This window comes from Herpailurus yagouaroundi, unplaced genomic scaffold, assembly GCF_014898765.1.
Source record: "Herpailurus yagouaroundi ecotype Mexico unplaced genomic scaffold, PumYag 185, whole genome shotgun sequence".
Classification (NCBI taxonomy): domain Eukaryota; kingdom Metazoa; phylum Chordata; class Mammalia; order Carnivora; family Felidae; genus Herpailurus; species Herpailurus yagouaroundi.
In genome coordinates this window covers 7,683,507-7,711,358 of record NW_024412416.1, presented here as the reverse complement: position 1 = coordinate 7,711,358, position 27,852 = coordinate 7,683,507, and the positions used below count along the sequence as shown (strand labels likewise).

At 50.5% G+C, this 27,852-nt stretch overlaps 1 protein-coding gene across 4 annotated transcripts in view; it reads right to left on the bottom strand.

Annotated features, from left to right (window-relative positions):
* The window catches only part of NTRK3 (neurotrophic receptor tyrosine kinase 3), a 398,556-nt gene that overhangs the window by 86,222 nt on the left and 284,482 nt on the right, over nt 1-27,852 (bottom strand). The window lies entirely within an intron of this gene.

Genomic DNA, 27,852 nt, shown 5'->3' with positions numbered 1-27,852 from the left:
GAAATGGAATGCCTTTAAATGGAAGAATAACATTCCCGGAGCTCCCACGGTGGGTGTTTGAAGTGGCAGGAGGGAGACGGAGGGTCAGCTCTGAAATCTCGGAGGGGAAGGAGACTGCCGAGACAGGGCAGGACGCCTGCTTTCTCTAGAGGTAGGAATTTCTGCCTGCCAGTCCAGACCCGTCCTCTCCGCTTCTCATGGCCCCACTGGCTGCACGTGGCCTCACGCCGCCGGGCGGCGGGGCAAGAGGAACGAATTTCCCCTTTGGTCTTGCTTAAGAGCATAGCCAGGGAAGCGTGCACCCTGGCCAGAGGCAGACCCTGTGCGCCGGCCGCAGCTGACCCGGCCAGTCCTCCGCCTGGACGGAAAAGCGCAGCGGGGCTGACCCATCCCAGTAAGCCACTCTTGCGAAGCAATCCCCAGATGACTGACGGGCTAGGAAAACAAGAGGGCCTCCTGAGTTCGTGTCAAGGATCGGTCTAAGAGAAGACGTTTCAAAGGCTGGAGAGCCAGCCTGAGGAAAGCTGCAGAATTTTTCTTGGAGGTCTAGGATTTAGCATCTGCCTCTGGCTACTCCGCAAACGTGGGTGGGGGGTGGGGGGGTGGGTAACAGTGATATGGAAAAGGACTGTCTGCTGCTGTTGCTGCCCTGGGATGAGGCTGACCGGACTGCGAGAACCTGAGGTTTCTGCTGGCCAGTCCACGTCCCATCCTACGGCTCATCTAGCCGGACGGGGGCTCCCCTGGCCAGTGCGAGGGCTCGGCAAAGGGTGCTGGCAGGTGTTCAAGTCAAAGAGCAACGAGGTGTGTTGTCAAAGTTGGTATGCTGAGCCCAGCAGGTGCTCACTAAATATCTGATGAATGCACGAATGTACGAGAACTCCCTTGGAAGCATTGCCGGGGACTCCGGCGAGGAGAACACCGCAAAGAGGGAGGAAGAAGGGAGGCAGAGGGAGCAGTAAAAAGAAAGAAGAGATGAGTGAGAACGGGAGAGGATCCAGGAAGTTGCAACGAGCAGCCTTATTTATGTCCTGGCTCCACGACCGGCCCCGGGAACCAGGACCACATGGCACCAGGACCGCGTGGAGCCCCACATGCCTACCCTCCCTCTGGGCGCTCCGTCTAAGCAGCGTGGCTCTGCGGTCTCGTGTGAGGAAGCTCAGGGTAGGCCGGGGCTCCCCTCGGGGGCACGTGCGCGCCCCGAGGCTGGAGGTAGGGGGCTAGGACGCCGAGACCCCGTGTTCCCACCAAGATGAATAAATAAATAAGACACCCTGCTGTTTCTGGAAGCGGCAGAGGGAGAGGATCAGCAGAGGACTGTCTGTTCTGGGGTGATTTCCAGCTCACGTTTCCTGACACAAGAAGTTCAGGAGACAGCGGGAGGAAAGTTCAGATGTGTCCCTGCCCGCAGGTGCTGCCCCTGGAGCTGCACCCACGAGCTCAGGCGTTTACTGACACCCGGGGGCCCCTGCCATGCGCCTCCCTAGCCAAGTCTGCCTCGTGTGCCCACTGGCCTCGTCTACGTGTCGCGCTGGTCCTTCCCATGGTGAGAGGACCCCTCTGGCTCTCATTAAGCACTGACTGCCCGAGAGTAAAGAGCAAAGGCGCTCCCCGAGGAAAGCATCTGGAATTGAGCAGCTAGGTGCTGAAAGATGAAACTCAGGCTCCAACTGGAAATCTATCCCTCCAGCAACTTGCCTGGCGCCCATCCTCTCCCCTTCCTCTGGCCCGGATCTTTCCTTTGCAACCTGACGGTGACAAACTCTCGCTCAAAATGCCCATACGAGGGGCTCGGTCTGCATCTCAGTCTCCCCAGAGGCCCTCCTCCGCCGGCAGCTGCCCAGGGATGCTGCTTTGGCTCCTCAGCCTGGGCATCTAACTCTGTCCCCCAAGTCCATCTTGTGGCATTGCGGCTTTTCACCGGCAAACAAATTGTTCAAGCTTGTACCTTCCCGGTCTGCAGCTCCAGGCCAAGACACAGACTACAGGGCACTGGGGAGCCTCGAGGTGGGCCAGAGGACCAGCCACCCACTCACAGAACACGCCGTCGGCCTCGAAGACGACCAGCGCCCTTACATCCAAGAGGAAGCCGAACCCGTTCACGCAGGGGTGGGGAGGAACGGGCGTTGTAAGATTTGTGTAGGCAGAGGCAACGATACATCCAAATATACAGAAACGAGCACAAAAAGAAGAAAGGACAGAAGGGGGCCCTCTTGTAAGTAAGCACCAGCAGTAACAGCAAGGTGAATGAGGCAGGAGTGGGTATGAATTCACGTTCAACAACACATTTTTGGAGGCAGCAGTTGGCAATTTTCTAAGCCCGTCTCAAAGCTTCACCGTTTTCATGAGTGAAATTAAGAAAATACCCCGCTCGGGGGGCCTGGGTGGCTCAGTCAGTTGAGCGTCCGACCTCAGCCCAGGTCGTGATCACAAGTTCGAGCCCCGCATCGGGCTCGGTGCCGACAGCTCAGAGCCTGGAGCCTGCTTCGGATTCTGTGTCTCCCCCGCTCTCTGCCCCTCCCCTGCTCATGCTGTCTCTCCTCCCGCTCTCAAAATACATAAAAACATTAAAACAAATTTTTAAAAATACCCCACTCAATGAATTGTCATGAGGGTTCATAGCATACTGTGTGTATAGTAATGTGTCCAAAGTGTGTTAAATATACTAATGACTGTAAAGTTTCACAAGGGAGCATGCCAGCTCTTTCCTCCCACTCACCCCCTCCTCAAACGTTCCATGATCTCTGAGTACTTACTCTTTCCAATCCTTAATTTCCTCACCTGTAAAATTGAAATAATTTTTAAAAAGTGCCAATTGCATGGCATTGTTGTATCTGCAAATGACACAGAGGTGTTCACGCTTAGAACAATGCAGACGCACAAAGTAGGTGCTCAAATCGCGTTAGCCCAGAGCATCAATGCCTTCGGGGTAGTCTTGGGTATGCTACTGAGAACTCGGAGAACCTGAGAACCTGGCCCAAATCCCCAGGCTTTTTCTTCCTAAATTCCCTACATAGATGCATAAAATAGGTCCGACAGATGGATGGATTGCTCACTCACTGTCCTCTGAGCTCACGTCATGGATTCACGCCCGAGCGTCTTTACCCACGCCGTACCTCCAGCTGGGTACTCTTCTCCAGCTCCCACCAGGAGAAATCAGCCCATGCCCCCCAGGCAACTCCAATCCCACCCGCTCCATCAGATCTCCTCCCAATCTTCCTCGAGATCCTACTATCCCCTCAGCCTGTCTATGCCTAGTGCAGAAACAGGTGTCCTGGGGCCCCCCTCTGCTTGCTCTGCTTTTCCCCCAAGTAAACTCAACTCACCCCAGGCAGCTCACAGAAAACAAGCTGAGCACATGCTTGCTACCTCACTGGAGAGAGCGAATGACCTTAGCAAAGGCCAGTAGGGGATTTTTTACATAATATACGCTGGGTATCTTGAGACACGGGACCCTGGGTTATTTGTGGGCACAGGGCCCAGCCCTTAGATCTCCCACATTCACCAGCTGCACAAGGTTGCTACTGTCCCGTGGCCTGCAGAAGTGTGTGTGCTCTCATTCCTTCCCTGAGCAACGAACTCAGTGAAGATTTCAGTTTAGGCAACCCTAGGAAGTGAACAGGTCACCCAGTGAGGCCATGGGGCCCCATCTTAGGGCCCTGTGGGAGGCCTTTCTTTACAAAGGTTCAGCTTTAATTCTGCTTAAAGCAGGAGGCAGGAGGGCTCCGTCTGAGAGAAGGTGAGTGCGGTTCCCAAGGGAAGGGAAGGCAGGACACCCAGGCCTTGGGAATTCAGAAACGCATCTTCCCTTCTGGGGCCATCAGGGTCTTTCAAGAAATAGCTTTCCTCTATGCAGGGCTTAAACTCAGGACATAGTTGGAACCGTCTAGGTCATACCTAGGCCCTCTTTGAGAGGACTTCCACGCCTGGGGGCGCGGGATGCAGGAGATGCCTCCCAGTGGCTCTGGTCACCCTGCTTCCTGTCTGCTCCGAGGGGTTGTGGGGACAAACCTCACCTGCTCATCCCCACATCCGCCCCTGCCCAAGGGGTCGACAGCTCCCTCGGTGCTCCCTGCTCAGCCCAGCCTCCTTCCTAGCCCCCTCAACAGAGTGCTCCTTGCTGCCGGCTCACCACCAGGCCACCCCGATATTCCTGGCCAGACTCTCCTTCACCTGACCACACCTGTTCTGCCAGACTGTTGCAGAACCCCGAAGCTCACCTCCACAGACGGCAGAGGCTGTCAGGGACCTGAGGAGTCAGCGGCTGGGCTCCTTTCCAAGGGGATGTTCCCATTTCCAGCCCCCACTCCCAGAGCTGAGGTATCTGCCAGGCGCCTCCCCCTCTCCAAGCCTCCCGCTCAGGTCCTCACTGTCTTCAGCCTTGTATCTGACGGGCTCAAGGTCAGAGGCCAGAGCCCACGGGTCCCCGCCACGCAGGCCCTTGGCGTGGGTAGCCCGTGCTCAGAGCAGCCAGCAGATTCGTTCCGCACGGCCTCCACACTCCCGGATCCGAGCCTCCCCTGTCGCAGCCCGCTCGCTCTGCCAGGTGTTTCCCCCACCACATCCTCTGAGCTGACTTCCAAGAGTTCCCCCACACCAGATGTTAAACGCACTGGCCGGTGGCTTCCTGGCCTGTCTCCTGAACCCCCCCCCCCACGCCCCGTAATTCCACAAAAAAACAAAAACAAAAACAACACAAACAAACAAAAAACAACAGAGAAAAAGTTGGAACTGGTGGAATGCTTGGTACCACCTGACCCCTGGAGTCCCTCCACGGGCTCGGTGGCTAAGGTGAGGTCCATCCAAGTTCCACACATTTTAAGCTGCTTCTAGGGCACCCGTAAAGTCATCAGCAACACTTATATGGTGCCTTGGATCAGAAGAGCATTCTTTCTAGTTCTTTTTGGCGCCAAAAGAAATAGAGTCACATAGACATTTGGGCTTTGGATGGTATCTTACCGGTCCTTTGGAAGATCCCAGAAATTGGGGGTCAAGTGGCTGTTAGGACCAATGTCAGTGGAAAATTTGGAGATGTCACTGAACATCATTAGATCTGTGTTGCTGACAAGTGGCCAGCTGTCATGGTTAGATCTGGGCACTCTTGGGTAGTCCCCAAAACACCAACATGGGGGCTCAAGGGCACGAACCTCAGGAATCCACGTAAGACAGACTCAGGAGCCTGGCTAGAAGCCATGTTCCCGTTGCCTGCGGGTGGACCTCAGCTCCCTCTTCCCACTGGCCTTGGGGACTCCTCCCCTTCCATTTTTCAAAAGAGACTGTTGTTCGGTGTGGTCACATCTACACACCCTCTGTCCCCTGTGCTCATCATTACCACGGACCTCGGTGATCTTCCTCTCCTGATGCTTACCTGCCCCGTTCTCCACTCGCTCTCCGAAAACAAGCCCTTCCAACCCCCTTGCCCGCCTGTCCCTTGTGCCCATGTGGGTCACTGACCTTCATCCCTGGCCTGCTTTTAGCTGCTTTCTGCAGGTTCCTCTGTTCCTGCCCGACTTTTTCCAATACACGTACTTTGTTTTTCTCTGAAATAGATCTCCACTGCAGGCTCCCCAGGCAGGCGTGAAGGGCTCCTTGAACCCGCCCCCACAGCACCAAGCACAAGCAGGGCCCACAGGCCAGGCTGCCATCCCTCTCCTGCCAGCTCTTGGGAGACGCCAGTCCTGGAGCATGGTCCCTTTACACAGCCCCTCCTGGACCCACAGACTGAAGCCAGAGGAACGGAGTCAGACAAGCCATTTCCCCCACCTGCTCTTTTACCCTACAAACCGGCCCCCTTTCCTCTGAGTCTCTTCTCTGGGAATTTGCCCTTTTTGTTTTTTTTTTTTTTTTTTTTTTTACTTTCAGCACAGAAGATGGAGAAGCTGAATGACCAGGCAGTATGGCCCGGTCCTGCAAATATGTCTTGCGACAATTACACATGGGTGTCATCCTGTGCAACGTCTCCACATCTATGAGATGTGAGATCAAACATATGGGAATCTCCAGTGACTCTGGGTCATGACTTGGGCAGAATGAACGAGGAAATCCAAGTTATAAAATCAGGAAGGAATTAAGTATTTGGATCGAAGAGCAGTCATGGAAAAAAAAAAATGTTATCTGCAATGGAGCAAAACCACTTGACAAATGTCTCATGGAAACGAGGAGAGCCCCAAAAAGGTCTCTGGCAGACCAGAGTTTGGTAAATGGAATTTGCTGGGTAGTGCTCACGATTACTGATTTAACACGTGAAAAGTCATGGCATGCTGTCCCCCTGGTGTGCGGCCTCTTCTGTTGGACTTTGGCGGATGTTCGAAAGAAACCGATTAATAACTAAAACCATCTATAAGTGTATTCGTAAGCTCCTGACAGCCACCGTGATTTCAGGGGGTCTGAATTGTTTTAAAAGCCCTTCTACTTCTCAAGCACAATTCCTTGGCCACAGGTTTCCCGGGAATGTGGCAGGAAAAATGAACCACGAGATGATACAGTTTTCTGGCCCTGTGGGCAACGGAAGAACAGGGGGTGACGAGACGCTTCTGACGCCATGATGGATAAAGGCCTCAGAGGTGGCGTTACTGCAGCTCTGCTACCGACTGACTGGCTGTGTGACACTGGGCATCTTACTGAACCTCTCTGAGATGACGTCTCTTCCGAGTGTGATCCCCTTCAGATACTGTAAGCGAATGAGAGGGACAGTGGAAGGCATCCAGCAAGCGCTGAGACTACGATTCATCTCTTTCTTCTCTAAGTCTATTTATTTATTTTGAGAGAGAGCGCGTGCACACGTGAGCGAGCGTGGGAGGGGCAGAGAGAGAGGGAGAGAGAGAATCTGAGGCAGGCTCCACACTCAGCACGGAGCCCGATGTGGGGCTTGAACCCATGAACTGTGAGATCATGACCTGAGCCGAAAGCAAGAGTTGGATGCTTAACTGACTAAGCCACCCAGGTGTCCCCGACGATTCATTTCTACTCTCTTCCCCAAGACTGTTCAGTTTGGGCTGTGTCACAAACGCTAACGCACCTTGGCATTGGTGCACTCAGAGACAAGCATACGTTCGAAGGTCTTCCCTCCTCTAAAAACACACCTGTTGCATCTGTCCACCTGAAACAGGGATTTGTCTGCAGAAACCCCTGCCTGTCACTTTCGGCTACAGAAAACTCTGATCGCTCCAGGCTATAGGCCTTCAAATGGGGCTGTTCGCCTGGCTTACGGAGGCTGTTTGTTATGTGCTGTCTACTACAGAGGGTCAGGAGACCTGGGGACATGGCGAGGCACAGGGAAGCTGGAGGGCAACACATGATAAGCTCACGGTAGGTGGAAGTCACTTGGAGTAGCTTTTATGTTGGCATATGAAGTCGTAGGAGTGGCTGAAAGTACATGGGCAAGTGAGTGCTCTGTGCCCGGGTCCTAAGACGGGCATGGAGAGAGCCGGAAAACGTCCCCCCGTACGGGGCCCAGTAAGAAACCCATGCTCCAAAGCTACCTGGCAGGTGCAGCCCACCCCAGCCCCTGCCCCGTGCGAAGCTGGACAGATAAAAGGCCAGTTCTACAAAAGCTGTCATTTTGACAGTGATGGAAGCTGGAGCCCCCCACTTCCTTGCCGAGGGGTCACATAATTCACCCATTCTGCACCGTATTCAACAAACGTGCATTGAGTTACAGCGTGTGTCAGGAACCCGGCTCTGTGCTGGGGGTGCCGCGGGGAATGAGACACTCTTCGGGGGCTCAGTGGTCCAGCGTGGAAGGCAGGTGAGTCACCAGTAAGTCCAATTCAGTGCGATGAGCCCCACGGGGAAGCAGGGAGAGGACGTCTGGGGCCCTGGAAGGTGCATCTAACTGGGTCTAGAGGAGTCAAGGAGACCGCTGTGGGGGAAAGCGATAACTCTCTCTGAGCCTCAATTTCTTCACGTATGAATGTGAAAATCTACGTTAAAATGACTTTCACGCAAGAGTCAGATGGAAAACGTTCTAGTTCTGTCGCCCGTCAACAATAGCAATAAAAATGCGTGTGTCAAGTCACTGCAGGTGCTAGTAAACAGCGAGGCTCTATGTTTTGGTGGAGGGAAGGGGAGGTGGTCTGGGGAAAAGCCTCCCAGGAGAGCTGGCCTCGCTCTGACCACCACACCTCAACGCTCTGGTTGTGCCTAGAAATCTCCTGTCCCTGAGGCATAGTGGTGGCTTTTATGGCCTCCTTAACCAAACTGGCTCTGGCCAACAATGCTGGACACAACCTATGGAACCAGACTGCCTGGGATCAGATTCAGTCTATGTCTATCATTTTGTTCTGTGACCTTGGGAAAGTTACTTAACTCTCCGGCTGTTGGTTTCTTCATCTGTTAAAAAAAAAATAAAATAAAATAAGGACATAATAATCACAATTCCTGCCTCATAGAAGTGGGTTGAGTATAGAGGTGCCTGGGTGGTTCAGTTGGTTAAGCGTCCAACTTCAGCTCAGGTCACGATCTCGAGGTTCGTGGGTTCGAGCCCCGCATCGGGCTCTACGCTGTCAGCTTGGGGACAGTTTGGATCCTCTGCCCCTCCCCTGCTCGCTCACTCTCTCAAAAAGAAACATTAAAAAAACAAGAAGCGTGTTGAGTATAAGTGTCTCGGTATGTGTACATTACAGTACCTAAATCAGGCGAGCGTCATTAAGTGTCACTGTCACCGCCATCTTCATTATCATCATCGAGATCTCCATCACCCTGGTGACCACAGTCCCACAGAGGAAGCATTTCAACTGGCGGCACCCTCCCTGTGGGAGGTTGTATGACGTCATTAAGAGGTTGGGCTTGACTCAAACCCAGGCTCCGTTGCCACTAGCTGTGTTACCGTTTTGAGCCTTGATTACCTCATCTGTGAAATGGGCTGATAGGAGCACTTCTACCATGGCATTGTTGTAAGATTTAATGAGACCACGTATGGAAAGCAGGCTCGAGCAAAAGGAGCTCTCAGCACATGGTAGTGGCTATGTCACTACTGGGTTAGCTCAGAGGAAGTAAACGTTCACATCGAATCTAAATGCAGTCACTCTATCCTTTCAGGAGGACTGACACACTTCACGTGAGTGAGAAATAAATCTTCTTACTGCTTCCTTTGCCTCTCAGACATCATGAAAGAAGACAGAGACGTCGGAAGCTCGTACTCGTTCTCCAGCCTGCTGGAGACCGGACCGGAAGTAGATGCGTATCACCTAGCGGAGCACATGAATTCATCTCCGTAAATGCAGAAACAGGCCCCATGTCGAGCAAGGAAGTAATGACATTGCTCTGGACACTGAAGCGTGGTGACTGGATTTCCCTGGGAGGACACCTCGAGAGAGAAGGAAGGGGAGCCTGGTAGCATGGGTGTGGCCCGTCGGCAGGGTGGCTGGAGGACTTGTCAGAACAGAAACGTCTAAGATTCTGTATTTCCTGCTTTGTGCTGCTATCACACAATATCAAAACTATCGCAAAAGCCACTCTCGGCACACAAAGTTCACGTATGCGTGATGTTCTGAGCGTAAAACATTTAACAAAAGGCATGTTTCACGTATTGGGGATGAAGATTCAGATCAGTGATCCATGCAGATCTTGTAATGTCACCCAGCCTGGTAAAAGCAGGGACTCTGACGTTTTCACAAGAAGCGCAAGACAATCTCAGCCTCCCCGTCCCCAGACATCCTTGGACACACAGTGGGGGAGGGGAACGAATGTGTGGGGTGGGGCTCGAAGGATGCTCAGCTGTCATCTGGCTTGTGAAGTCATCCTCGTTGTCCGAATCCCTCCCCACCCTCTCTGCTTGGTCTTTCACGTGTGGCACGGCCGAAAGAGAAATCATGCGTTTCACCCCAGCACCCGCCCTTTTCAGGGCCTTCCTGGGTATAAATGGCACTCCTTTTCACTCCGTGACACAAGCCCCCCAAGCCACCAGTTTTCCTTGACGGCTCTCTCCCACATGCCACCAATGGCCATCAATAAATCCTGTCGACTGCAGCCGCCAAACATGTCTAAAATCTGTCCCCATCCCCGTCTTCCCATCCTGACACCTTCACCCTCATCCAAGCCACGATGGCCTCTCATCCAGGTGATGGGCCCCTATCTGAGCTTCCATTCTCCCCCCGCCCCTCACTCCCATCCCAAATCCCCCACTCTGGAACACGGTCAGCCGGCCAGGGTCACCTTTAATAAAAAGCAAAGAAGGAAACTTCATATCCCTCCCCTACATCAAATCTGAGTTTAGAATGAAAAGCAAGCTTGCTCTATGGTTGCTACGGGATCTGATCCTGCCTACCCCTGATCTCATCACCAGCCCTCCTCCTGCACCCACCCACCCCTCCACTGTCCTCTCCTGCCCTTCCTTCTCACCTCACACATTTCAAGCTAGATGACACTTTAGAGCCTGACAGCAGCCACTACTTGTCCCTGAGTGCCCACTCTGTAGCCATTCGACTGAAAGGGGTCACTTCTATCCCGGGATGTTGTTTTAATTTTCATGCATCGCACAGCAGGGCTGCCATTGGAAAAGGGTCTTACCGACTCATTTATCTATCTGCTTATCATCTGGGCTCCCCAGTGGAAAACCAGCTGTGCAAAAGCTAAGACTCCTTGGGGTCTCCATCAGTACTGTTGTACCCCAGTAGCTCAACACCTATTAGTCGAATAGATCAGTGGGTGCCTTGGTGGGGTTTATCATCGTTATTACCTAGGGTCCTGTGACCCTGAAAACACTGAGGGAGGACTGGAGATAGAGTACCAGGCAAGGTGGCGGCAGCTTCAGCAGAACCTAATTCTGAAACCCAGGCAGATGTGCTAGTTATGAAACCAGGGCAGGGCCAGCAGGAAGGAAATCACAGCTCTGAGTTGCATAGATCCCATCGGCACACTCAAGAACGTCAACATTATTGAACATCAGAACCTCGAGTTCTCCACCTCTCCTGAAATCCAACTCAACCTGAGACTCTACGCTCAGGCTCAGGCTCGATCACCGCATTAACCCATTAAACCACAGACGCCAACGAAAAGGGCCATTTCTTCAACTGGCAAGTCCTCAACTACGTTGCAGTTAGGTGGGCCCCATGAACCTCTTCAAGGGTAACAGCTAGGAAGAGGCAAGGTGTGGGACTCGCTCAATCTCTGGGACACCTGAAGGAGGGATCGTTGTCTGGGGTCAAGTCACGCTCCCGGGAGGGTGGGAACGGATGAAGGATGTCGCCTGCTGCGTTTCCCTGGCTGCACCCTTCTAGGCAAAGTGAGGAGCAGACCCAAAATTTGGCTTTGATGCAGGCAAAGTCAAAAGGGCAGAGAAACTGAGATCGGCCAAAACTCACTGCAGTGAAAACAGGTAGTGTTTGCCCCCCTTCTGAATTAAAGTTCATCAATATCTGGGTCCCCTTCCCAACAAGGGCGACCCAGAACTTCCTTCCAAGGGGACAACAGAAAAACTACCCCCGCTATAAACCAACTCGGTCCTGAATGCCTTTGTTTTCTACCTCGCTAAGGAAATAGAAATTCCCTCAATTGCCTCCCCGCAGTTTTACTTCCTTCATTTTTAGCTTTCCCTCTGGTCTTAGATGGAGTTCTTTTTTCCACGGTTAATCCCTCTACCCAAGCTTTTGTCCTCAGCTTTTTCCATCTACTTTTTGAATATTGCCCAACTAGTACCTACCTCTGTTGGGTACTTTAAGTCTCTCCTTCCTGCTGACCTCTCATCTACAGGATAAGGTTCCCCCTATCCTAATAAAAAGCATCCCCCCACATTAATGAAAAGCACTTAGGGACCCTATCTCTTCCCCCTGGAAATTTCTCCCGTGTTCTCCTTCATTACCAGACTCACGGGTAGTTCACTACTCATGCTGTCTACCATTCTTCATCTGCTTACTCATTTCTCAAGGCTTTGCACCCTTATCACCTCACCCCGAGACCCACCCGTCACAATTTCACAGTGATCTCCTGATGCCCAAATCAAACGGCTTTTTCTTAGTCCTCACTCGATGCCGGTGAACCTCAAAAGCCCTTCACAGTCTGACCAAAGCTTATCTGAGCTCCCTCACCCTTAGCCATCTTGCTAAGAACGAAGAGGGTGATCACTTATCCCGCCAGATACGGCTCCGCACAGGATTCTGCAATTCCAGGGAGCCCAAACACACACATATTGATCACAAGGTCATGTACGACTGCGTCGTGCACAGCCACCTCTCCATGAAGCTGCAACCACACGTGACTCATCTTTGCAACCCTGATGCGCAGCCCCACCCTTTGCGTGAAGTTTCCATCAGTAAATAATCGCGCTCATTAAATCACTGAACATCATTAAGGGAGTGTGTGTCACTGAGGCATAAGAAACCTCAGGTGGCTGTATGGGCGCACTTCCAGAGAAAGTGAAAGCGCTCTTTGCTGGGAGATCTTTAAAAAGGAAAGGAGTATTTAATTAATGCCTTCGCGAGTAACTTTGGAAAAATGAACAACTATTTATCAAGCACCCACCGTGCCGGGCTCCGAAGCATTAACAGTCTGCACACTGGCATGCCAGCTGTAGCGGGAACTGAGGAAGGGGAGGGAGAAGTTAGGCGGGCGGGAGCAGAGCACATTCGAAGCGGCTGCAAGGCAGGGCCGCTTCCTGGCTGGGCACCGTGGCGCCCCGAGGGCCCCTGTTTCCGGAGCTGGGGCGGGTCCTGCCAAGGGCTTGGCTGGACAGAATGAGCGATGAAAGGCCACTGGCCTCCCTCTGGCCTGGCCATCAACAGCTAACGCCTGCTCCAACTGCCCGCAACTGCTTCTTTGCAATCCCATCGCAGGGAGGGAGCTTGGAAGTCTCTCCGAATTCCTTCCCATCCTGTGCTTCCTTGATTCCCAGCTACCTTGGCTTCCGAGAGGATGCCAGAGAGCCTCATATGGTGGGCCACACATGCCTGAGCGGGCATCCAGGGCTGGCATCCACTGTCCCTCCTTCAGCCTGGCAGATAGAAAGGACCAACACCCAGGGATCCTGGAATACACATGGCATCTTGGCAGCCACCTCTGACAGATGACCAATGAACAGCTTGCCTGGGCTGTAGGAAGTGACACAAACCTAATTGCACTTGTTGGTTCGACTTCAATGCTCCTCCCAAGCTCAGGTTTTTTTTTTTTTTCCCCTTCCCTGTTGCTACCAGATCTCGATCCTTAATAACCACCCCCTTACGCTCGTCTGTGCCCCCACATATTTGTATTTCTTCTGTATCATCTGCTGTGCTGTCGATGGACCTTCTCTGCCCCTAGGACTTCATCTCCAGCAGACAAGAGCCCAGGAATTCAGAAGGGAGGGCAAATTTCTCCTACTTGTCAGTTTCTGTCCCATGCCCACCCCTGCAAGGACACTAAGGACCCTTTTAGAAAAAGAGGAGATGGCATGTTGGAAGCCCAGCATGGGCTTTGCTGTCACCACTGAGAGCTGCAAGAGCGAAAACATACCTACCGTTTGAGCAAAAAGGCTGCAGATTTGGATAATCTTATGATCAATCTCCACCCCTCCGTATTTCCTGTTGCTATTTCCTTGAATTTGCTCCAACGCGTTGACTTCTCTCCAGTTTGGGCCCCTCCTCTGCCTAGTGCCCAGATCAACGGGTTGGCTGGAAATGCCTCGCTCTGAACTGTCTGTGGCCTTTTTACAGCCGCTTTCAATCTCTACTGTCATGTCCCACTCAGTGTGTTCCCAGGAGGCCTCCTGCTTAAAGGCCAGGGCAGGAGGTCAGGATACATGGGTACTGCCTCCCAACCCTCACCCTGACCTTGAGAAAGTCAAAGTGCCACGCTTGGTTAGCCATCTGTATGACATATGAGATTAGAAGCTTCACTCAGAATCCCATTAACATTTCTGAACTGTGCAGCTCAGAACCCCAGCCCTAAAAGTTGGTAAGGCTCTGACCAGAAGAGCATTTTGGGGAAGAACACGATGGGAGTGTGGGCAGCACTCAGAAGTCACCTGGGAAAAGGGAATGACCAATGACCCCTGTGTTCACTAAATTTGCATCCTGGGATTTTAAGCCATCATGTTTCAGAAAGAGATGGCTCTTCCTATGTCAACTCTCTGTTACAAGAAGACAGCTGTCTGGAAAGATCATTTGCTGGGTACCGGCTGGGTATTTACATACCCAGGGGTATCTGCCATGGGCCACAAGGCAGTGATGCTGTGACGCACAGTGCCCTGCTGGGGGGCTGCCTTCACCCTTCCCCTCGTTCAGCCTCGCTACCAAAAGTTCTGAAACACATGCTCTCTTATTCACTAAGAACTGAATAAATAAAACAGAAGAATCCTAGCTTCCAAATATCGGGGATAAATGAAATAAATACGGCATATCCACAAAGTGAAACATTATCCAGCCATTAAAAATCCTGCCATGACCCACTATTTATTGAGGTTGTGGGGCACCCCATTCTCATATATTACAACTGACAGTACACATATGGGCTGCATATACAAATCAGACGGATCCAATAGCCTATTGGGATTATTTGGTCCTGTATTAATATTATATTTAGGTTCAAGGCATCGCAGTTAGTTGTAAGAGAAAATACTGTGAAGAAATTAAATCAATTTGATACACCGATACAACGGAATAGTATTTATTTCTAGAAAAAGAATAAGGTTTCCTTCAAGAAACTGGCAGGGGGAAACCAAAAAGTGTAGAATGATATGTATGATATACTGCAAATATGGAGGAAGAACAAGAACATATTTCAGAGTTGTTAACAGATGGTTATTCATACATAATTGATAATGACACTCAGCGGTTACCTATGTGGTGATAGTGGCAATAGGAAGAGTCTACAGATGGGGGACAGGTATAGGAAGGGGAACTCTCACCATTAGATAGACCGATAGGTACTGATACACATATTGACATAAAGATGTAGATTAAAATTTATATATATAAACTTTATTGAGGTATTAATTGCCTCAATATTGTTAAGATACATGTATTTTTAAAAATTGTTTTAGGGGCGCCTGGGTGGCGCAGTCGGTTAAGCGTCCGACTTCAGCCAGGTCACGATCTCGCGGTCCGTGAGTTCCACCCCCGCGTCGGGCTCTGGGCTGATGGCTCAGAGCCTGGAGCCTGTTTCCGATTCTGTGTCTCCCTCTCTCTCTGCCCCTCCCCCGTTCATGCTCTGTCTCTCTCTGTCCCAAAAATAAATAAACGTTGAAAAAAAATTTTTAAAAATTGTTTTAACATTTCTTCATTTTTGAGAGACACGGACAAGAGCGGGAGAGGGGCAGAGAGAGACAGAGGGAGACACAGAATCCGAAGCAGGCTCCAGGCTCTGAGCTGTCAGCACAGAGCCCGACGTGGGGCTCGAACTCACGAACCACAAGATCATGACCTGAGCTGAAGTTGGACACTTAACTGACTGAGCCACCCAGGTACTTCCAAGATATATGTATTGTTTACCTCAATATTATTGATATATATATATATATCTTCAATTGATACATATGTTATTAATACCTCAACAGATGTGTAAATAGTACCTCAACCTTATATATAATACAGTAAATATGTATGTAAAATAAAGTATAAGTATATAATATATAAAATAAATGCATGTAGCATATTTATATAAAATAAAGTTTATACAGAGAGAGGTATCCTCTACCTCAATATTACATATCAACATATATACTATTATATATCAATATATCAATACATATGTTATTGATATATGTATCAATAATATTGAGGTAGAGAATATCTACATATAAACTTTATTTTGTATAAATATACTTTATACACTTATTTTATATGTTATATACTTACATATACTTTGTTTTACATGTATATTTACTACATTATATATGTAAACTTGATTGAGGCATTATTGACCTCCCACAAAATTCACCCATTTTATTTTATTTTTAAAGATTTCATTTTTTAAGTAATTTCTACACCCAATGTGGGGTTTAAACTTACAACCCCAAGATCAAGAGTCACAAACTCCATGACTGAGCCAGCCAGAGGCCCCAAATCCACCCATTTTAATGTACAATTCAACAATTTTTAGTAAATCTACCAAGTGGCACAGCCACCAAAATCCAGCGTTAGGACATCTTCATCACCCCAATAAGATCTCTTGGGTCCATTTATAGTTACTTCCAATTCTCAACCCCAGCCCTACACAACCACTAATCTACTTTTTCTCTCTAAAGCTTTGCCTCTTCGGGATGTTTCATACCAATGGCCTCATTCAAAATGGGATCTTTTGAGTCTGGCTTCTGTCCCTTAACATCATGTATTTGAAATTTATTAATATTGTAGCATGTGTCAGCACTTCATTCCTTTTTAAAAAAAATTTTTTTTAATGTTTATTTATTTTTGAGAAAGAGAGACAGAGCGTGAGCAGGGGAGGGGCAGGGAGAGAGGGAGACACAGAATCCAAAGCAGGCTCCAGGCTCTGAGCTGTCAGCACAGAGCTCGACGCGGGGCTCAAACCCACAGATGGTGAGATCGTGACCCGAGCTGAAGTTGGATGCCTAACCGAATGAGCCACCCAGGTACCCCTGTACTTTATTCCTTTTCCATACTGCATAATATTCCATTCTATGTATATGCCACATTTTGTTTATCCATCTGCCAGTTCAGAGGTATCTGGGTTGTTTCTACCTTTTAGGTATTTTTAAAAGTGCTGCTATGAATATTCATGTGCCTGTGTGTGTGTGTGTGTGTGTGTGTGTGTGTGTTTGGAACCATGTGAATATATGGCTTATACAAAATTTTCATATTGCAAAATATTGTTTAAATGGCACATGCGATCTTATAAAAAAGAAAGTAGCAAATAATGCATGTGCACGCACATGCACATAGAATGATTTGATTTCGTTAAATAATTAAATAAGTACATAAAAAAGATTAGAAGGCAGAAAGCTAAAATGTTAACAGTGTTGTCTCTGGGTGATGGGATGGTGGATAATTTATGTGTTTGTGTGCTTTTCTGTATTTCAACAAATTTTCTACTGTGAATATAAATTACTTTCGTAATCAGAAAAAAAACCCCACAGTGTTATTAGAAGAAAAAATATATCCTTCCTATTCAATTTCTCCTGGGTCTTTACCTCTCCGTTACAGAATGATACCCTCTCAACAATGCAAAATGGGGGGGGGGGGTGCGGCCTTTCTCTCTCTCCTGTACAGTGCTGGTCACAGCATCTAGAAAACTGCAGATCCCCAATAAATACCAATTAATCGTGAGGACCTCGAGATCAGTCTCCATGGCAACCTGACAAGGGCATGACACCACCTGAGCACTGCCCCAGCGTGGAGATGGCCCAGCAGGCAGAATGCCCACCTCCAACAGCCTGAGGCTGCCAAAAGGCCATGGGGCAAAGGGATTAGGCTTCCCAAGGCTCGAAGAGAGAGACATCTCTTTAAACAATGGGACATTGGAAGTCTCAACTCATCACCCTAATTGTGGGGTTCCTTGAACTGCCGTTTCTATTTATACAGCTGCAAACAGATGTCAAGATCCAGTATTTTTAAGAGCTGCACTGAAAAATGAAGTGTCCCTCCCCTATGTTTATCTCATGCATAATTTCATCATATTGCTTCATAATTATTCACTAGTCTGCACCAGGCCTGCCCCTTACATTTGCAGGACCAGGAACAAGAGAATTATTGAAGCCCGTATCTCACAGATCTGAAGATTTGAAAGTTGTAAGTCAAGCCAACATGCTGTTAAATATAGTACATCCTATCCTCCTACCCTGTTAAATGTATTTTCGGAATGATTTGAAGGGCAAGGTAAGAATGTAGGTGTCTCAGGCTCCTTGGAGTTGTGAGTTGGGACAGGTTGTGCCAGAGACTTGGCCCCAGCCTGCTCTCCTTCTCCTTCCCACAACCAAAGGGCCCCACCTAGCCTGAACCATGCCACAATCATACTCCCCTCTGCCCTAAACAGCAGCCAGCCCCCTTGGCCAACGCTTGGGCTCGGCAGTACATATGTCTGGAGTGCAACCCATCCTTAGGAGAACAGACCAATGGAGAGGTCTGCACATGGCACAGAAGTGAGCTAAGAGCCATTTTGCTGAGCAATTCTGGTTTAGGCAACTGCACCTAGAAGGGGAATAAGGCCCAGGCTCCAGGTGGTCACTTTCCATGGCCCTTGGACTCGTGGCAGCTGTAGGAAGGTCCTGAAAAGTATGGGGTCCTTCTTAGCCAAGACTAAGAGGTAGCCTTCTATCTTCATACTAGACTGGGTTTCTCCACCTTGGCACGACTGCCATTTTGGGTCACGTAACTTTTAGGGGTTCTCAGTAATGCCTGCCTTCAGTAGTGACACCCAAAACTGTCTCCACGTGTGTCCCCTGGGCAACAGGTCACTACCAGTCTTTGAGAAAGACTGACTTCACTAGACTACAAAGTTCTTGAGGGTAGGAAACATGACTCCTTCACTCAGTGGCAGAGTGCATGGCATTGAGCAGATGCCCAGTATGTGTTTGAAGGGCGAATCAACGAACCATCTGCTCGTGACCTCAGAAATATTCTCGAAAGGCCCTATTCTCCTGGAGAGGACTGTCGGTACTGGTGTCAAAGAGCATCTCAGAACAAGCTGCGAGCAGTTCTCGGTCCCTGCAGTATGAAAGACAAATCTGGGGTACGAAGGTACAAATGACAAGAGACGGGAAAAACAGCGCCACGCGTCCAGGACTCCCTGAGATGTGCACAGGATTAACCCAACGGTCCCTAAGATGTCATGCACTTCACAGTCCTATCTCCCTCTACCAGAACTTTCCAGGTCAGGAGTGTGAGGGAGGGGGCAGGGTCTCTAAACTTAAAACAGACACTCCTATGGGTCCTGGTAGAACACTGCTGAGTCCCACACGTTCCTTAGACAAATCCAAATGTGATGCACTTGGAGGGCTAGAATACACATGTTTGGGCTTCTGACCTACAAGGTGTTGATTGTAAATTTCCTTCATCCCATGCCATTCATTCCACCCTCTTTTACCATCAGGATTTTAAAACCCTATTCGTGATGAGTGTCTTCAATCAGCCCATCATGCTTACTGCTACAGCAAGCCCATGCTCCTTCTCCAGAGCAAGCAAACATCTGTCTCTCGGTTTTCTTCAGAATAGATGAATTCCTTCCCGTGTATTTCCCGTATTCCTAGCAACTGAGTATCTGCATCGTCAGTGGTATCTGCATGAAGAAATGGGGTTCTGACGGTAGCCCCACACTTGGAGCAAAGAGCCTGACTGGTATCGTTCACTGACAACAAAGGGACCCAGACTAGATCTGAGAAGCTGCTTGGGCCTCAGTTTCCCTACAGCAGCCGGTCTCAAAATGTGGTCCAGAGACTTCTGGTAGCCCCAAGACCTTATCAGGAGAGCCATGTGTTAAAACTATTTTCCTAGGAAGGTTTAAAGCCTAAGGTCTACTGAGATGGTCTATGCATTTTTTTCCCCTCTCATTTTCTTACAGGTATATGTGGCGTTTTTCCAGTGGCTTCCTGCTACGTGATGACATCACCTGATGGCTAAGTGGGATGTGTGCGTGTGCTTGTGTTTTTAAGATCTTGCTCAATTCTGCGGGGCGCCTGGGTGGCGCAGTCGGTTAAGCGTCCGACTTCAGCCAGGTCACGATCTCGCGGTCCGTGAGTTCCAGCCCCGCGTCAGGTTCTGGGTTGATGGCTCAGAGCCTGGAGCCTGTTTCTGATTCTGTGTCTTCCTCTCTCTCTGCCCCTCCCCTGTTCATGCTCTGTCTCTCTCTGTCCCAAAAATAAATAAACGTTGAAAAAAAAAATTAAAAAAAAAAAAAGATCTTGCTCAGTTCTGGTTTCCACTGCAATAAACAGAGATGGATTTAACCCACATGCAAAAGCTCTTTAAGGTCCTCATAATTTTTAAGATTGTAAATGGGTCCCAAGCCCAAGGGGTCTGAGAACCACTGCCCTACAGCAACAATGCTGGTCACACTTCTACATCACCGAAAGCAGGCAGTGGAGGAAAAATATTTGGAAGATCTTTCTGAGAGGTAGAGTAAGTTACCGGGTATAAAAATAAGTACATTTTCAGAGTTTTATAACAGGAGTGTCACTGTGACATTTTAGCTGCAAAATGTTCCCTGGGTTCTTCTAGGTGGGGAAAAGACAAGTCTAGAAAAAACAGCAGGAGTATTAGTATTTTCAATAAAAGTAATACATAGTAAACACAGTGATGCTTGGAGGCTTACCTATGATCAGTTTGTACTTGGACTAGCTTCACCTCAACATCCCCAACCTGTCAAAAACCCATTCCATTTGTTCGCGTCTCTGAGAATGTCCAGGGTGTGCAGAACAATTGGGAGGCACAGGGGCCGAGAGCACATTTGTATTATTTGTGGAGGGAGAAGGCAGAGCATCTGAAGCTTGTCATTTTTAATTTAACTGCAATTCTGAGATTATCAGTGGATTTCAATTACCCACGCTATAGAATCAGGATGTGATTAGCAACCAGAAGCACTTTTTTAAACATCTAAACAACATCACTGTCCAAAATAAGCAGATGAAAAGACTTCATTCTTTCCAGCTTTAACACTAGTCCATCACTTCTGATTTTCCCTTTTTAAATTTCTTCTAATTCCTTTTTACCCCCCTCACATAACATTGATGCTATTTTCTCTGCCCTCCACCCCTACCCAGGCACTGAGGTGTTCTAAACACAGGGCATCATTCACTTCCCCAGCATACCCAGAAAAGGCATATGATCATTGCCTCCATTTTGCAAACGGAACGTATCAGGAGATATATCCGCCATGATGAAATAATAGCAACATGGCCAACTGGAAGCCAGGCCCAAACCAAGATGCTTCACACCCACCCAGGAGCACTATGCACGTTGGTGGGTGTGGAAAGAGGCGGTGAAGGACATGTTGGAGACCCCTCAAGAGGAAGAGATAACTCCTGCTTTTTGCAACAACTGTTTCTAGAAATTGCCTCCCCCCAACTCCCATGTCAAAGGACTTGAATTTTTTAAATTAATATAATAATAGTAATAGTAATACGAGTAATACTAATAATAAGTAATTCAAGGAGAGGTCAGTGGCACGTCACTAACGAGGCAAGTTTTGCCAGTTCAAGGCTGGGGCAGATAAATAATGGAACATGAACCACCGTCTTAAGCCTGGCCACTTCTCTACAGCCTGCTTCCATCTTCTGTGCTATAAATAATTCAGAGTTTTCTTTTTTCTTAAATATCACAAAACCAAGTCGGAATCTTTATGTGAAGGATTCTGCTGTGTCCCTCTCTCCCTCCTCCCCTCCCTCCCCAGCCAGCCCAGGCAACTCCCCAGAGAACGACCCCTCAAGCTTTAACATTTATTCTTTGACATTTCAGACTATTTGTTAGGCAGAGCTGCCTTCTTGAGATCAAAGTCGGAAAATCTTGCCGAGAACTCCCGCTTGGCCCCGTCCAACTGTGACAGAGAGGGTCTATTAACCCCCAAGCATCTGCTTCCTTCCTCATCCAAAGAAATCCACCAACCCTCAGGCAAAGGGGCAGCCATTTCTCTCTCTACTTCCCTCCCCTTGCTTTCAAGCCCCCCAGCCTTTCGGGGCGGGGGGCAGAGGTATTCTTCACATGTGATACACCAAGACATTCAGCAGAGGGAGGTGACCCCAAGAACCAGAAGATGTCCCCCACCAGGAGACAATAGCGATTCACGGGGATATGGCATTTGGGGCACCCGTCTAGTAGAGTCTTTTATCTGAGGATTAGCAAGTTGAGAGAGAGATGCGGAACACGGAAAGGTAACTTACCCCAAGTCATTTACATCTTCAATTCTGGGTACTACCCCTAGATGATGTCACCTCCACCAGCCCGGGAGCGCAGCCAGGGTTAGTGCTGAAGTCTTAAACGCTTATGTGAAATGACTTACCATTTTCTTCTGAGATACCACAGTGAAGGTTTCCTGCTTCACAAGAGCACCTATCCAACAGCTCCCAGATTCATTGTTGCCTCTATACAGGGCAGAGGGCAGAAGTAGGGACGGACACCATAGCCGGGCAAAGGTATTGGGGTGTGGTTGTTCATCGTGATATAAGGTCAGTGGTTAACATCCTACTTCATTCTTCTTTAAAAAAAAAAAAAAAAAAAGCTGTGACCACACCATAACTCGGTGGTACCTAAAGTGTGTGTGTGTCAATCTATTGGTAGGTATTAAGAGAAGTCTATGTTCAATTAGATTGGGAAAGTGGTAGGACAAAAAGGTTTATTTAAAGGAGGACTTCTCAGAGGCTTTTATATCCTAATGTGTACTATGAATCTGTAAGACATTGGCTATACCATGTAACATTCTCCAAAGTTATTTGATGGGCTCTTAGGAAAGCATTGTTGCAGCCAATGGAAAGGAGCGCACTTGATCCTGACGACATTGTTTATTACACCATTTACCTAATAACTGGAGTAAGAGGAAAAGGTTTCTCTGAACACTGAGGACTCAAATTGAGAGAGAGTCATATTGCAGAGACTGAAGTTTTGCCCAAAAAAACCGGTCAATTCACATGAGACAATAGTTGGTCAAGGGAGTGACCCTCTGAAGCAACTAAGATGGCCAAAAACGCCATCCTGAAAATACACAGTGGGTTATTCTGGTCTTCTTCATGACGATATTGGCCCTTTGGTAACAGAGGTAACCCGTGGCAATTGCCTGTTATGGTAGCAAAAATGCCAAACCGACAGCCATAAAGATGGAAGGATTCCATGAGTCATTCAAACATGGACTCAGAATTTAAATTCTCCCAAGAAGGACATTCTCAGAATCTATTCTATATTTGTGATGCCTTCTCTGCTCCCACTGACTGTGGGAAAGAACGGACTGAGGTTCTCACTGGCCCGCTCAGCATCTGGCTCCCTCTGAAGTGAAAGGCTTCAGTCCAAAGCTGTGGCCCTCAGATAAGAGCTGCCAGAGACACGGATCCTGGATGTGACCTCTTGGCCAGACTGAGCTTGTAGAGACCGTGGCTCATGACAAAAATTGCTGTGAGATTTCCCCTCAGGCTGTTATGTGAGTTTTCTCTCAGAACTAAGAGCAAGAGAAGGCTAACACTCCAGTGTATATAGAATAGACAGGCTGGACTCAGCAACTAGCCTGCATTCTGGAATTTTCTTTCTCCCTGAGATTGTCTGAAGGAGGGTCTGGGAGGAACACCCACATTGGATGGCCCAGGGGACACAGACTTTAGGACTTGCCCCTTCTTGACTTTGGCAGCAGGAGGGCAGATCTTGGGGACAGCCTGTCCAGCCCATGCTGATAAAGACTAGGAATGAGAGAAGTCTTGTAGGTCCGGAGGTCTCCTGTGTTAGGGATCTAAACCTTCTCAGCTTCAAACTCAAGGACTTTCCATGGCATGTGTTCCCGATACCCCCAAGAACCTTGGCTGGGTGAAGTAAATATTACCCCAGGCCTGTTCAGCCAATTAGAGAGCCACATCACAGACTACAGACGCACCTCCTTCCCTTTAGAGCACCTGTGACCCCTTCCCGCAGCCCCACACCCTCTCTTTCCCCTGAGAGGTCCATTTGGGAGTCAGGATAGCACGACCTTTGGCCAAAGGCTGTCGCAAGCCTTGCAGAGTAAAGAACACGGTGTCACAATTTCAAAACAATGACCCAAGGACCAAAACAGACCACAACTGGTGTCAGCTTCAGAGTAAAAGGAGGTGGCATTTCAGAGCTCTATAAAAGAAGTGTCACCCGGCCACATTTGACAGCAAGGAAATCACCTTTCTGGGGAAAGAAAGGTCCCTGCCCTTCTCACTGCAGGACGAACGTGGGGACAAAGGGGGGAAGCCTGTGTCTTTTCAAGGGAGACAGGCCAACAGCTCCACTGAGGCCCGCAAAGGGGGAACCCAGGTTCACGCCGCTGCCGTGGTAACAGCTCGCGGGCCGCAGAAACTGAGGAGGGAAGAGAGTCACGAAGGCAGCCTGGGTGCCACTACTGGCCACCAAGGCCTCGGGCGTCACTCACCAGAGTCAGGCTTGGCCAGGGCGGGTGGGGTAGGGGGAGTATCCGAGCTGACAGGACGCCCTGCCCCCCGAACTGTGACGAGGCCAAAACGAGAGAGCGCCACCCTGGAACTCATTCACACCTTGGGCTGGCTCGCTCCTTGGTCTTCAAACCCTTTCCACTGCTGAGTGGGGAGTGTCGGCCATCACTCCAAACCCTGATTATCACTTGACAATGCTCTGACAGGGGCGTGGGGAGACGTGCTCAGCCTCTCTGCCTCTCAGAAGAGCCACGCTCCATTCCTGCTACGCCGGGTACCCCTCTCTCTGCTCTCAGCCAAGTCCAAGTTAAATTCCTCTACTTCAGAGAGGCCTCTGGCAGCTCCTGTTTGCAGAGAGGGTCACAGGGAAAAAAACCATGACCCTGAGCCGCTCAGGGTGGCGTTGGTCATGTGCAGAAAGCTCACGTGTCTCCTGTTTGCTAGGCTTGGGAAGTGTCACCGAGGCCCTCGGCCGGGACCTCTCTGCGGCTCTGGGCTGTTCTCTGGGAACTGGGTAATCCTGCCTCTCCCCTCTCCCCCAAATAGTTCCAAATTCCTTCTCAGAGTGCACCCGCACGGACTGAGCCTTGCCTTGGGCTGGAGGCCTTTGGCACAGAATCCGAGCCAGCAGCATCCTGTACGTCCCTGCGGGATGTGGGATCCTCAGAGACCCTCCCGCCTGCCTGTTCCTTGTTTAGGGCAGCCCGCGGGCCTTATCCGAGGCCGGTCCCCATACCTCCTCCTCCTCCCCAGCAATCACCGTCCCCCGCCCGGGAGCACACAGAACACTCGAGCCACACACTGCCATCCACCTCGAACCCAGCACGGTGCGGAAAGACGACTTAGCCTTCAGAGGTCTACACCCAGATATCTGGTGATGGAGGGGAAGTGTCCTGATGGACGGGGACGAAAGTACAGAGAGGCCACAGACCTCATCCCCCATGCAGAAATCTCCCTGAGCAAGCAGAGCTTTAATTCCAAGGGGACCCCTGGGTTCCTTGATGAGCCACCCACCGAAAAGGAAGAATTGGGATTAAAATCCTACCTAAATAGATCTCAGAATCCTGATGGAATTTTCGAACCACCTCCCAAAAAAGCAGACAGGGGACCTTTATCTCTTGCCAGCAAGCTCATCTCCTTCAACTCACTTTGGGGTTCGAGTAGGGTTGAACCAGGAGTGTCACTTAGCTCTGAGAGTGGTGTCAGATCCAGGCTGAGGTTTTGCGGAAGGTGGGAAGGGGGGTGTGGTCACAGGATTTCTAACGGCAAAGGGCAGAGCCGGAGCCTCAAGGCAAACGTGGGCTTTGCCTACATCGGCCCCACTGAAGGGTGGAGGGGGGGGGGGTGGGTAGCCCCAGGCCCCGTGGACAATCTGGTTGCAAACCAGGCTCCCCGTCCGTCCTTTGCTCCTTGCTGCCCCGTCACCTTCTCCACTGTCACACGCCAGAGTTGCTCTCCATTCCTGTCCTCCCCAGAGCAGCCTGCATCTGCACCCCCCCCCAGCGCCTCCCCCCTCCTCCCCTATTTCTCTCTCCCTTCCAGAACCACTGCAGCAGCAATGCAGGAGTCTACCCGGAGCTCAGGCTCCCTGCACCCCGAAGAATGAAGGCCCCCCGCCTGATCCACGTCTGGCGTGGCTGCATTGACCCACCTGCTCTTGTCCAGCCTCCATGCCATCAAAGCCCCTCTGGCCCCCTCGCTACTGTGTCAGAGACGCGGGAGTCTCTGCTCGTGCCTGGGCTCGGCCTGTGGACACCAGGCCCGGGCAGGAGAGGCATCCATGTGAGGGGAGCACAGTCCCACCTGTGCTGAGGTCACACCTGTGGCTGAGAGGTGGCGGTGAGGACGTGGCTGCTGTAAGCTTGGCGGAAGGAATTCCCACACAAGAGGGAAGAGCCAGGGCAGCCCAGAGGCCAGATTCTTGGCTTCCGCATTACACGCGCTTCGCGTCGGTTCTTTTCCCGGGTAAGAAACATGTGGCTGAGTTTCGACACACCGGGACGTCTTTTGAGTGGGACAAGAAAGTTCGAATACGGACGGGAAGAGTCAGGCAAGGATCTTCCTTCCTTCCACCACCTTCCTGTCCAGAGCTGCTCACACTTGCCCAGACGTGGGCAGCCTCACCCACCATCCTGAGAATGGGGTGTCTCACCCAATAAGCCCTCCCCCAACATCAAAGATGCCACCATCGTCCGTCTGGGAATCTTGCCAAATGCGAGCCAGATCATTCACCTTAGACCTAAGACCAACCACGCTTTCGGGTGCCCGGGGTCACAAAATGCTAGAATGGGATAAAGAAAAAACTCCCCAGATATTCTTTTCTGGGGAGTCTTTAAAATCACCGTGTTTGAGAGGTGCCAGGAGGAGCTTAGGGAGGATGGCATCTAGCCTCGGAGAGCCCTGGAAGACTTGTTCACCTCGGGAGGGGTGGCTGTGCAACTCCCCCAGGACTGCGGCCTTCCAGAAGCAACAGACAGGCTGCTCTGTGGAGCACACTGCGAAGTCCAGGAGGCCTCCTGTCAGCCCTGGTTCTGCCGGCCACCAGCTGTGAAAACCAGGGCTGGTTACTTTCTGAGTGTCCGCTTCTTCCGGGGTAAAATGTGCCTGGCTGTGAGCGGGTCTGCAGAAGGGACATACAGTTGTTGTTAACGTCCCACAGGTGGGCCCATTCTTTGGCGCTTGGCAGCCAGTTCCAGGATCTGGCCATGTAGCCCTTGTGAAAGGCTCCAGGCCTCTCCAGAGCATGTCCCTGGAGGGCCCTACCCCCCGTTTTCACCACTGTCTTGAAAGACACAGCGAGTTTCCTGCTCTCCAGGCCCCAGAGAGTACGGTTCAGAACCGTTGCTCCTCAAACACCCCCTTCCAGAACAAAGATCCGTCTAGCCCCCGGCAAACACACAGGCTTCATGGCCTGCGTCAGCTGTGGACCTGAACCACGGGACCAAAACGTACGCCGAGGTTCAGGAAAACCACTGTGAAATCCCACGGGGAAGATTCCAAACCCGGAAGGCCTTGCTGGTCCCCGGAGCCTCCCCGCACGAAGCCTGTCCAAGGCAGCATCCTTCTGGGCTGAGCGGTGCTCTCCGGGGCTGCCCTGCACCAGCTCTAACTGCCGCGGAGGCTCTAACACCGCAGTAAACGTCTGGGACTTCGGGGCCCAGCAGGAAAACGGAGTCCTGGGCACTAAACGTTGCTCTCCCTGGCTCTTTAGACTTTTCAGCTCTCCTCAGATCTCACTCCCAGCACAAGGCCTGGCCTTGCACCTCGTAGGCAAAATAGAAGCCACCAGACCAGCCCTCCTGCCCTTTGCTGCCCCCCAAACCTCTAATCCCTCATCTTTCCTCTTGCCTCCTGCTGTGCTGGAACAGCCCTCCCTTCACAGGCTGGTGGCACCCCTCCCTCTGAGCTGTGTGCTGGTCCCCCCCCTCTTCTCAGGGGCCATTTCCATCCATCACCTCCTCTCCCAAGCATCCAAGGCTCCATGTATTAGACCAAAGCAAAGGTCAGATCTCTCTTGCTAAAAATGGAAGTTTTCCCCAATAGCACCGCCCCTCGGCGATCCCAGTTCCAGACCTGGGACCACCGAGGACAAGGGAATGCAGGGCTGGGGCAATGCCCTCCCCAGGCCGTTCTAGAGGAGAGGAACTTCCATTTGGGGTCAGGCTGGGGGGAGCTCAAACTCAATTTAAACAGATTAAATCAATGAGGGTCAGGAGGTCCCTGTTGGACCTCCGTCTTGAGCTCACCCACCTTGCTCTACCTGTCTCACTGTTACCTGCTAAGGAGGCGAGCTCCAACAGAGCCTGCTGAGGCCCAGTGAAAGGTCCAATCCCACCCAGGAACATTTCCTCAGTCCCTGTCTTCCACTCTTGCCCCAGATGTCC